The 12,978-nt window shown below is 40.6% G+C and overlaps 1 long non-coding RNA gene across 1 annotated transcript in view; it reads left to right on the top strand.

The window, feature by feature from the left end:
- Positions 1-472: 472 nt before the first annotated feature.
- The window catches only part of LOC114567397 (uncharacterized), a 72,135-nt gene continuing 59,629 nt past the window's right edge, over positions 473-12,978 (top strand). Inside the window, exon 1 of the long non-coding RNA XR_003694170.1 lies at positions 473-997. This is a non-coding gene — a long non-coding RNA (uncharacterized LOC114567397). The remainder of the gene's footprint in view (positions 998-12,978) is intronic.

Below are 12,978 nucleotides of genomic sequence, written 5' to 3' on the forward strand. Positions count from 1 at the left end.
ACACACACACGCAAAGTGGTGGAGGACGTACTGAATATCAGTACTTAAGTAAAAGTACAAATAACCAGAGACATATTTACTTTAGTAAAAGTAGAAGTACCACAATAACAACCCTAAAAAATGTAAAAAATACCTGATTTTAAATGTGCTTTAAGTATTAAAAGAAAAAGTACTTGCATAATGATGTATTCTCTTAATGTCTAAGAATAAATCGTTATAATATAGACATTAAGAGAATAAATCGTTTATTATGTTTATGTTTATTTATTTCTATTTCACCAGTACAGCATCAACAAGGAGCTGCCATTGTTGTTTATATGTGTGTGACGTCAAAAACTGTAACTGGGGTGCAACGATCTGTACTGGTACGAGTTACGGGTTTGACTGCCGTTCCAGGGCACTCTCACGGGTAGAAGGTTGTGAAAACACGGGTTACCGGTTGCCTGGAACGCAGCATAAATCAGAATTTACCCATTAATCTGTCAACGGCCCGCCCCCTCTTGACAGGTGGTCCAGGTGCTGCTCATCAGCAAACGACTCCAGTTATTTGCCATGCGTTTTGCTTGTGAGACAAGTGTAGAAAAGAAAATAGATAAAAATAAGGAAAAACTACAGTAGGCCTAGTTCAATTACCGATTTGGCTAACATAGCTGAATCTGCCAAGCAGCTACAAGAGCCAACGGACAGCAAAAACAGCCGTTAATCTACGGACACTGAACAATAGTGCGTTTTCTCCATCATGACTTTGCTGTAACCATTTGATGCTACTGCTACTGCCAATGCTGCTCACGCTATTGTTAGAATTTCATTAATATGGACTAAGCTACTACTTCATGGAGGAAATAATGCTACGTGTTGGTCATCAACGGCCCTTAACGCCACTTCAAGTCGGATGTTTCCCATCCACCTGTTGACAGCTTGAAGTCTTCCCCAAGGATGTATCTTCACTTCACCTAGCTGTCGGGCATCTCAACTTCACTGCCAGAGCTACTGAACTGTAAGTAGACTACCTGCTGATGTCTTGGCTATGAAGTTATGGCTGCTTTACATGTCTGTCATATCTTGGCATCTGCTGGTTGGCTGTCATTACCTGTGTAGTCTTTGCATTGCTATCAATTATAGGACTTTCTTCATGTGATGGGAGATTATTTTTACATTCTGGCTGTTGGTTTGGCATATGTGGTGTTGCCATGCTGTTTATTTAGCCTACTACATTATGATGAAACGTGTATACATTATATTAACGTTAGTAGCCTATTACGACCGTTATGGGCTGAATTTCCATTGTTTTAGATGTGAGTGACTCTGTTTTCTATTGGGCTCTTTAGGGATCATGTAAACATCTGTTTATTAACATTATTGTTGTTCCTGTGGCTGACTGGGGAAACTCAACATGGCATTTCTCACACATACTGAGGGTAATCACATTAACACTTTCCCCACATCCAGCTAGCCAATAGAGACATATTTCAGCAATTGATTTATGTGACTGCTTGCATTATTTTCCATATAATTAGCCCTATGTCTTAACCGCTGAGCTAAGCTGCTACACTCTTATATTCATGTGGTGATGGCTCCAAAATGTTAGCCTAATCATTTGCCTGACCCAAACATGTTTATCAGAGGGGCTACTGGATTTAGATTTATCCACTACCTCCAATTAGAGATTGTATTTTATCTTGTCCTGCAATGGTTGGAAAAGGCAACATGGTAGATAGTGTTTGCCCCTAACATAGTAGACTCATAATAACTGTCTTGCTCTGTATCTACTGGAGTTTTTGGCAGGTATGTTTATTAAGGTCACTCCCCAGCCCCTGCTATGTTGATGCTGGGTTTTGCTTGCAAGGAGTGACAAAGTTTTTTTTTTTTTTTTTCTTTTTTTTTTTACAATTTTTCAAATTATTGTCCATGATTATGATTCACTAAAAATACTTTTTATGGAAGTGCAGCCAGTCTATTTGTCTCCTGCAGTCTTTATCTCTTTCAGCACTCCTTTCAGATGTGGCTCCTTCCTTTTATTACAGCATGTGGCCAGTTTTAACAGAAGCTGTATTAATATATTGAGGTAAAACCTGTGATGTGCCGCTTTACCCACTACCTCCTAAAAGCTTTCCAAATTCAATTGTAGAGTATAATTTATTTCACAGTGAACCAATTAGGAGATGTAGCACAAACTTATTCAAGTTGAGAATCAAAAGTCAATCAAATCAAAATCTTGTACGAAGAATGCAGTGGGATGTATAGTGAGGTAGTCTATATAGTGTTTCCCACCCATAGACTATTGTGTGGCGGTCGCCTCATTATCAACACCGTTGTGCACACAGCGTCTGTCTCCAACTCTCCATCAAGGAGAGAAGACGGCGGCGAAATTCACAAGTTCACGAAAGGTTGGTATCTCGTGAACACCTTTACACAATCGCACATTAAAAAGTGCTATACAAATATTTTATATTATGAATACAATGTTGTCAGTGTGTTTAAAGTAGGAGTCCCGACCCGACTCTTAGCAAACAAGCGATTGCACCTGCTTTAGAAAGTTAGAAAGTTTGCGGTAAAATGCAGTTGGGTTGTCGAGGTCAAAACACTATATGTAGCAGCTGTGAATCAAATAAACATTATAAATAATGTTATGTCATTTTTTACTCTTCCACTGAATGTTTGCTGCTTCAATCTAGATGAGTATTGAAAAGTATTTTCAGCGACTGAAAAAGGCACGTGTTGAGGATGAGGACCTGCCTGAATTGGAGGTATCAGTCTGAAACAGAGCTCAACATTAGTTATTTAATTAATTTGTTTACAATATTTTCAGGCTTCAACCAGTGAAAGAAAGGGGAGAGAAAGACATAGATTTGTTAGTCATTGAAGTAGGAGAGGAGGACAGCATTAAACTGTGTGTTCTCCTCAACCCTGAAAGCCCTCTGGGATGAGTTCAGAAGGAGGCTGGCCAACCTGCGGATGGCAGAGCGCATCTGACGGCAGAGGAAAAGAGAAGGACAGGAGAAACTTCTTCAGGAATCCTTTTTGTTTTGCATGCTGACTCCTTGAGGAGAAAAGCAATGGAATGCTGGAGATTTCCAAAGAAGATCTGGAGGAACACATTCTTGTTCAATACAGCAACCCCACAGGGAACGAGCATCTGGGCCCACCAGGTTATTTGCCTAAGCTATCTGGTTAGCAAGGCTATCTGGCAAGCAAGATCAGCATTGGCACTGGAGCAAAACGGGATGCCATTCAAGATGCATAACAACTGCCCAAGAGTGCTAAAGCTTCTATGGATACTGATGAGAACTGCTTTGACAAAACTGATCATTCCATCAGTAGAGTAAGGCAAAAAGCAGTGGCAGCCTTCATCCACTAAGAGCAGAATTCCAAGACCATTCGCTACCTGGAACATACAAGGTGTGATGTTAGAACTATACCTGAGGGTAATGTGGCCTTTGAAGCTGTGTGAAGTCACCCCAAAAGCTGTGAGCAGGATGGATGCCAAAGTCAACTCCGTAAATGGCTTGGGCTCCCATGGTGCTTCTCAATGGCAAGCCTGTACTGGGTGGAATACACGCCATTTACCCCTAAAAGCCACAAAAGTCCAATGTGGAGCCAACAGAGGATCCACTTCCTCAGGAAAGGGAAATCTGCAGGACCAGCAGGAGACCAGCACCCACACTCCTGTTACCAGTGGTGGTGTGGAGAATGGAGGACCTGGTTAGTATATAGGCAATTCCATTTTCCAGGAGGATTCTGTAGCACCACACTGTGGCCAAAATAATCTGTGATGCTGGTCAAGCTCACAGTGCCATGGGAAGACGGGTTAGAGGCAGGCTATAAAAGAAAGAAGGTAAAGTACGCAGAGTGCAGGGAAGGCAGACGGGGTGCGAGGTTGGGGCTAGAAGCTTTTGGGAGGCTCAAAAACACACCTACTCAGAAACCCAGGGCTATGGGGTAGAGGACTGGTTTAAACCATCAATGAGCTTTTTGAAGAGGCTGAGAAGGCAAGTTCTCAGGAAAAGACATGGGGAGCTATCAACTCCTGACTTAGGTTAGCTGCAGGGGGTGTCAGGTAGACATCCCTGTTTTCTACCCCACCATCAGGAGATGTTCCGGGATAAGGGGCAAAACATCCATGAATGGTGGTTTCTGGCTGATGACCCTGCAGCTAAGCGAACAGGCACTGCGGCAGGCGTAGAGCCTAGCTGGACCAACACCGGTCTGTTCAGACTAAATTATGCGAGTGCCGTTTTGGATTGATGGATGACTACAGTGCCCGGAGGCAACTTTTTTAACTTACAAGCCTGTTTTTGTTATCAAACCAAGCTTTCATATATAATTTAGAAGACACATGCACACACCCACAATGAAGTCGGTACACTTCAACCTCAGTTTTATCATTGATATTCACCACCATTCTGCTTTGTGTGGACCTCCTAGAGATACACAGTGACTGTTAGGATGATTATGTGTGTGTATGCCATTTGAAAAGTGTGTAGCTGTGTGTATATCTAACTTAATTTGACTCAAACACGCTCTCCTCACCGGGAGAGAATTATGTTTTACGCCAAACTGGGCCTGTGTTGTTAAGATGCATAGTGCCTCTCTGCCATTCCTTAGTATTGCAGAGGAGGGAATAATGTGTGTGTGTGTGTCACAGTAGATGTGGCTGTTTTTAATTACTGTTGTGATTGATGTAGCTGTGTCCACTTGATGTCAGAGGTGTTCGACAAAACGGATCAACCATTCTCGATTTCTGTTTCTACCTCTTCAGCTTCTTCCTTGTTCTCCTCTTCTTCATCCTCCCTCCCACTCCTACTTTGACTCTTTCTGTCTTAGAGCAAAAGCTCTAACAAGAAATGGCAAAAATGTGTCTAAGAGAGCAGTGTCTGTACTTTATTAAATGGTGTTTCAGGGCATTCAACAGACTGAGCTCTTAAGTGTGTATGTGAGATGGCTCAGGTGGTTGCATTGATAAGTTATGGCCTTGCTGAGTGCTTAACTTGGATTGCTTCTCCTTTTAGTTCTGAATCTATTAGTCTAATAAAAAGATAAATTTCCCTTTTTACTTTTTTAAGCAGAAAATGTCAAAGATTTGCTGGTTCCAGCATCTTGTGTACATGTACGTATGAGGATTAGCTTGCCTTGTGATACACAGTTTAAAAAAATATTTTGTAGACTAAACAAATCGAAAAAGTTTAAATTTATTTATTTGTTCTTACTGCAGGTGAGATGGGATAGTGCATCCCAGCAGTTTTGCAATTCATCGAGTGAAATTAATGATATTGATTTATTTTTACAACATGCAGCCCTTACATGCTAAATAGCCAGTCAGAGATACCAGCACTGTAACGACTGCAAGCAACTGTGATCAGAGTGATGAGAGCATAATGCAAGGGCAAATATGCAATAGGAATGGGTAATGTGTTAATGCCTTGATGTTCTTCCAAACTGTAGTTGGCGCCGGTATTGTGCATGTATTCTTTCACCATTCCTTGTTGTATGTGTTTGTGTGTGTGTGGGGTGTGTGCTTGCATGAGACCTTAGAAGGGCAAGTGGAGGTGAATGATCACCTCTTCATGCTCTGTTTAATCGGATGGAGACTGTATGCCTCTGGCTAAGATCGCTCTCTCTACCAACACGCACACACACACCCCTAGCCAATCAATGACCCGTGCTTATAGCATTCAGCCCTTTGGAGTCATTTCAATGCAACAGTCATCGTCTTTCAAGCAGACAAAGGCTGTTGATCTGCCCAAGGGCACGTAAAATGTTCTGCAATCTGAAGTCTCATTCTCCACTTCAGATTGATGGACTTGGTGATCCAACTTTCTTCTCTAGATGTCTGTCAGTCCTTCCCTAGTTGTTCAGCATCCCTCGTACTCGTGTGCCAGTGGTTCTTTTTATCCTTTTCTCTCTCCTTGTCTCATCAGATTGTGGAGTGAATATTTCTGGAACATGTGTGAGATAATTTAAACCTCTGTGATGTAGAGGAACCAGTGGTAGGGATAGCGTACTAACCGTTAAGTACACTAAGGCTGCAACTTGCATTGCATTGTCGATTATTTTCTCGATTAGTTGTTTGGTCTATGAAATGGTGAAAAATGTCGATCAGTGTTTCTCAAAGCCTAAGACGACATCCTCAAATGTCTTGTTTTGTCCCCAACTCAAAGATATTCAGTTTAAGAAATTAGAAAATATAAAAATTTTAAGAAGCTGGAATGAGATAATTTTTACCCCTTTTTCCAAATAAAAGACTGATTAATTGATTATCAAAATAGTTGGCAATTAGATTAACAGTTGACGATTAACCAATGTATCTTTGCAGCTTTACAGTACAGTGAGATGGTAAAAAAAGCATTAATCTTACAGATAGCCTAAAACATGAGATCAACGTAGGCTGATATAGGAGTAGAGCGTGGGGGGCGGCAGCTCTGCAAGTGGGCTGAATCGACACTAACTGGGCGAGGGAGTGTATGATATATTTCTCAGATTAGTAGGTAAGGTATGAGGTGCTTGTATATGGGGTCTCCTCTCTTGTGTGGCCTCCTTGAACTTTCTCTGACTGTTAGCTGACTTTTACCATTTCCAAGTTAATGCTATTACCAGTTTGTACAATTTCTAATTAATAGGCTAGGCATGTTTTGTTTTTGTTTTTAAAAAGTTGTAGCCTAAAAGAAACTGTTTGCTAATTAACATGCAAACTCACTGCTTGTTGGAGCATGAAAAAATTGCACCAGGTGTAAGATAGCGCAGAGGTGTGTTTATGGAAACTTGAATTATGGTAGTGTGTGCGTGTGTATTTCTTCCACAGCCAGATATAAGACTTCTTGTGCGACAGAGTCGGCAGTGCTCATTACCTGCTAAATTACCCAGGATCCTCTGGGAGGCCTGCTCTTTCTGTGCTGCTACAGTAACTCGGTGGTCGATGGGGAAACCCAGACTGCAGACTTTAGAGTGGTTCACAACACTGGATGACTGGACTTGACTCTGCGTCCAACTCTGAGTCTATCATGATAATTTAATGTATTCTATGTCATCTAGTATTTAAAATGAAATGAAATTTGCCTGTTCAGTCACTGATCTGCTGGACTTGGGTCTACCTGGTACACTTTCTGTTGACCACTGAGCAACTTGAGGCTTGAATCTGCTCAACAGCACTTCCACAGTAGTTTCTTTATTATAGTATACAACTAATATTTATTGACGCTATTAGGACTACAGTCTGTTTTCTAACCTTTTGCTGTGTAATCTTGGGGATCCCATCAGTCCTTGTTTGGTTCAAGCCTCCTTTGCTTGCGTTTGTTATTGTAATATTTTCATCAAAGCATTGTTCCTCGCTCATAGATCTGCACTGACATTTGTGAACTGTGGGATCAAAGCTAGATCTGACTACACTTCTACTGTCTGAAGTACTTGACAGGGAACTGACCCTGACCCCCAGGAGTATTCAGGCTGAGCTCTTACGGGTTTAACTTCTACTTTAAATGACCTAAATCTGATGAATAACCACAGCTGTAGTTCCTAAAGGGAAATGATGCTCATCTGATTTATCAGTCTAGCTCTAATAATACGTCTGTGGTATGTTTACTGAACGTTTATTAAAACTTACAGAAATACAGTGCTGTTTTGTGGTGCATAAGACATCACAAGTTTAAAGCAACTTCTCACTACTACACTACCGGCTCTATTGTCTACTGATGTAAGGTCTTATGTGACATTTCCAAGCAATCAATATTTTGTTTGTGTGTGACATTTCATTTGCAGGCAGTTCATAATTTGGTATGGCTGCAGATTTAATGGTTTTGACCAGAGTGTACCAGAGAAGGTTGAACCAGTGATCCAGACTGTAGAAATCTCCAGATGACACGTGCTGATTACACACCACATATAGATGTTTCTGCTCACAAGAAATCTTTGCAGCCTTTTAAAATTGGAGCCATGAAGCAAATACCAGAATGCTCATGGGGCCGTGGAGAAGGAAATTAATCCATGACCTTGAGTTGGTAAGGCTGAGGTATTGTCAGGCTTGTGGTGTGTTGCAGGGTCCTGACAGTCTTGTTATTTAAAAGAAACGCAGTGTTATTTACCAGTACACAGGATTTAATATAAGCAATTCTTGTTCTACATTGGGAGAGGGCTTTATAAGGAACCTAGATTGGATGTTAGAGGGGAATGGTGGGTGAGAGTGGGTATGATTTGATGAAGTGGCCACAGGTTTTCCCTATTTCTATCTCAACACATGCTTATAGAGCGACTGCCCCTTCTGGCATCAAGGAACACTTATTACTTAGATGGGTTCATTACATTTGAAAGTGATATTCTACTCTTTCTGCTACCTTCCTGGTAGATCTTAGATTATTGCTTTATTCCTCTATTTTAATATATTTGAAAATGTAATATAAAAATGTAAATATTGCCTAAATAAATTCTCGCTCCCATTTAAGGAACTACTGCTTTTAAAGCCACCAAACCTAAAAAAATTGAGGGAACCTCAAGTTTAATGGTCATGACATGACACAGGGAAGTGCTGAACAGTTGTTGACAATTCTAAGATCTGTCTCTCTTAGGGGTGTCACGATACCAAAAATTCAGTAGTCGCTGCCAATACCAGTAAAAAAACACGATTTTCGATGCCAATTTCAATACCACGGTAAAAAAAAAGGATTTTCTAAGATTCCATGTACTTGAACTTGAAACATGAACTTCTTTATTAAAATATTTGAAAAATATCAAAATGTCATGACAAGACATACAAAACATGTGCAATAGAGCATAGAACAACATAATAAAGTGCAATTAATGGTCATAGTGCAACAACTAGTGTCCCCAGACATATTCCAGACTTCAGGCATCTTTTCAAAAGTTACTGTGCAAAAACAACAGTGCAAAACAAAACAGTGTTTCTAACAGTTGCGTGACCAGAGACGTAACAAACTCCGGGTAAATATTGGAGATGTATTTGAAAGATGGAGACAGCTTAGAGCCCAAAAAGATGCCGAGTTTGCTAATTTCCTCCTGAACATGTAAGAATTACCTTCAGGCTAATTTATCATGGCTACAAGGGACAGGCATTTTATGTCATTTCAACATTTGTGTACTCACATTGAATTATATAGCTAGAGTACCCGAGTTGGTTACTCGCAAAAACAATTGAGACACAGCCAGTAAAGTGATCCCGACTGGTTCTGGCCATGGATGTATTAAGAGTCCTGGCTAACGCCGCCATGCTAACCCTGCTAACTGCTAGCTAACGTTACCGGAGGACCAGGCAAGTGGCCTCGTTCATATTATCGTATCGATAACACACACGTATCGACTGGAACACTTTGAAGCGTATACTGCCCTCATCAGTTCCAGAAGATGCTGCTAACACTGGCATCAGCGCTCACGGTGCTTACGGTGCTTCAAAAAAATTAATGAATTTTGTCATTTTAGTATCGGTTTTTGTGACATCCCTAGTCTCTCTTATTTCTGAGTTTTTCATATCCCCTTTAACTTGCTCATACTTGGCTCCTGTTAGCAATATAGTCTTTCATAAGTCACAGCACTGTTTTCCCAGTTCCCAAGTTCATTAAAATGTTTTAAATAATTCAAATGAATTATGCCTTACTACTAGATGTATCAGTATAACTAATTTATAAATATCTCCCGGCATAATTTGATTGCCAGTGCACTTCCTTGAACAGAGAAAACTCACACAGTTTTAACTTTCCAGACTTTCCCTAATCAGATCTTAACTGGCAGGTTATGAGTTGTGCCAGACAGAAGGGACTGCCAGTGATTCTGACTTAGAGAGGTGTGTGTGTGTGTGTGTGTGTGTGTGTGTGTGTGTGTGTACCCACTTTTCTAGGAATACATGTTGCATTGTGATATTCTTTGACCTTCATAAAAAAATCATGGCCGGCAGGTGATCAGGTCAGCACCTTAGTTCTGCCAATTAGGAGAAAGTGGGTCAGAGGATATCGAAGGTTCAAGAAGAGGATGGAAAGGGGGAAGAACCTTTGGTGAAGGAAAGGATGAATTGTTAAAGGGTAATAAGTCAACACAATCAGAAGGGGGTGAGAAGTATCATGGGTGAACAGAAATTGCAATTTATCGACCCTTGCTTAATGGTGGTTGCCTTAAGTCAACAAAAGAGGGCCCTCTCTCCTTCCTCAGAAACTTTTAACTGAAGCTGTAACTGCTGTGACACTTCCCACACACACACACACACACACACACGTACGCACACACACAGAGTCCCACAGTTCCCCACCCCCTGCAATGTCTACACATCGTCTACCACCTGCATTATTGAACTATGCCTGTCGCTGCCAAAGTAGGGGGGCAGGCCCAGATCAAACAGCAGTCAGTGTGACAGAGACAGAGGGAGGCCCTGCTGAACTTGAAATACCTAGTTCACAGCAGGGCTGTGAAAATGACTTTTTTGGCAACACTTGGGGAAAAAGTTGGGAGTCTTTTTTTCTTTCCCTGTTAAAGGAAAAGTTCACCCAAAATGAAAATGTCTTGAGTCAAAAAGCCAAGGATATATGTTTTTGTGGCAATAAGATTGAAAGTCAGCCTTTTCTGTTCCAAAGAGAGCACAGAGAATTACTGAACAGATAGAATGGAGCTATGCTGTCTATCTGTATACATGTGGGTTTGGGGATCATATGACATGGTGATGTGTATAATGACAACAGAAACTCAAGCTATTGCGAAGTGAACTTGATGAAGTACAGGTATATGGTGAAAACACTTGTTTTCAGTTTAAACTGTGATTTAATTAATATGAACTTATGAGGATGACAAACTTATGAACTTTTCAGGATTTGTTTTTATCAGAAAATATTAAGTGTCCCAGTGTTCTCATGTGTAGTATATGTAACCAAATGGTTGGAAGGACAATGCTAAGGTGGTTGCCAGGGCACTGTGGTTAGGATGGTACTAGGTAGATGCTAAGGGATGCTTGCTCTGTTGAATCTTGGTGGTTGCTAGTAGGCTTGGGCCAGTGTAAAAAATGTCAAACCAGTTTGATATCAAACCCAAATACTGGACCGGTATAATGAATTTTTCCACTAGGTGTCGGACTTGTCTCAGCCGCTCCCGAGTGAGACTAATAAGCGAGCCCATAATAAGAATCTAACGACTCATATGGTGGCGGAAATGCACCTCTAAGCCATGACTTTTTACCTGCAGTGAGGTTATAACAGAAAAGGTTTAGTATCTTTGGTTATAATAACTCTTTGGTTAGGTGTTTACACCTTTTCAGCTCACTTCTTTCGTTCTTGGCGTGAAGTTTTAGTTTTCTTTAAGATTAACTTCCATATAGGCTATCATCTCGTCACTCAAAAGAAAAACATGAACTTTCTAACGTTTCTAACAAACACTGGCCGTGGTTCGGCCGTTCCCCCTCTCACACATACTCCCACCACTACTGAAATGTAATTTCCTTCACAGCGCTGCTCGGTTCGGCAGTAAATTGCCGTCAGACCCCTAGCAGACCCTGGCTCTGTTAGTTCGTTTAAATACAAACATGATAATCATGTTGTCATTTTGCTTATTACCAGTGTTTGGCAATCTATTGGAAAGTTTAGTGAGCTAAGCTAACGTTACCACTTATTCAACAATAAATGAAGCTTCACTACACTGATGAAGCAAGCTAATTAGCTACATCAACATGGCTATAGTATTGTACTACATCAAAGCTTGTTTTTTATACATCCATGTAACAATCCATGTGTTTGGCAGTGGCGTCAGTAATCCTCAGCAGTTTTATCTCAGACCGCAGCAGAAAGCTCCGTGCTTGAGCTTCAGAATGCTCGGGGAAATGTAGGTTAGCTTGCGTGGACGGTACCGCACTACTTGATCAAAAAAAGAGCTAACTCAAGCTACTGACAAGCTATTTGATTCAGAAAACGCTTTTTAGAATTAGTTAAAGTAGTAACGCTTCTTCCCAACACTGCTTGCAATAGAAGTTGGATTTAGTTCTGTGACACTGTCGGCACAGGTTGCTAATGTCAGCTACTTTTTACTTTTGCCAGAAGGTGACATAGTGACAAATTTTTCTTATGGTGATTTTTTTATGTCCCTGCAGCAGCTGACAATAAAGAACAATAATAAGCTAATGTCTTATGTACAGGATTTCTTTTCTGACATTAAAGGCAGATTTAACATATTTGCATTTTATCTTGTCAAAGGTTTGTGTAAAAATGTAGTTCCCAAATGAATGAAAATGGCAAAGATAGAACAGTTGGTGGGGACATACAGAGAGAAAAAAGGAGGGCAGCACTGATTGAGAATAACTGAGAGCTGTCTTCATTAGGGCTGCATGATATGAGTAAAATAACTAATTGTGATTATTTTGACTGATTGCAATGTGATTCGCGATATTGGAGGGAATGATCATTTTTTTCATCGAAAAATATTAAAAATGATTATAGTGTGATTTGATTGAAGAACCTGTATATGAAGAAAAAAAAATTAGTCTGTAGGATACGATTTGTTGGCTGGGATGTCTGCAGCACCACAATACTTAATTCAGAATGGTTTGACAAATATTTTGCCTTTAACAAATATTGCGCCCCCTGAATAAATTATGTATTTCGATTACGTTTTAGGATCATTTTATGGTTGCAACCCACCATAAAACAAAGAAGATGATGTTTTAGGTAATTTCTGGCATGTATTTCCGCTTTCTTTGCACACATAACAGACGTCAACAAAGGCAGACATAAGTGGACAAACGAGGAGACGAGAGACTTTTTAAATTTAATTTACGAGCGCTGTCGTTCCCAAACCACAGGTGGCCGCCGTTGTCATCTGGCATTTATGTGCACCTGCATCGTTGTTGTCGTTATTGTCTTATTATAGCTTGATATCCGGCCGAGGATGCAAATCATCTCATTCCCCTCTTGTATAGCTTGATTCCAGAGTGGCAAGATATTTCAGTGTCCCTCTTGTTTTGTTATTCCTTGAAACTGCCATTAGCAGAGAGTTGCTATTCAGTTA

The sequence above is a fragment of the Perca flavescens genome, chromosome 13 (assembly GCF_004354835.1).
Source record: "Perca flavescens isolate YP-PL-M2 chromosome 13, PFLA_1.0, whole genome shotgun sequence".
Lineage (NCBI taxonomy): Eukaryota > Metazoa > Chordata > Actinopteri > Perciformes > Percidae > Perca > Perca flavescens.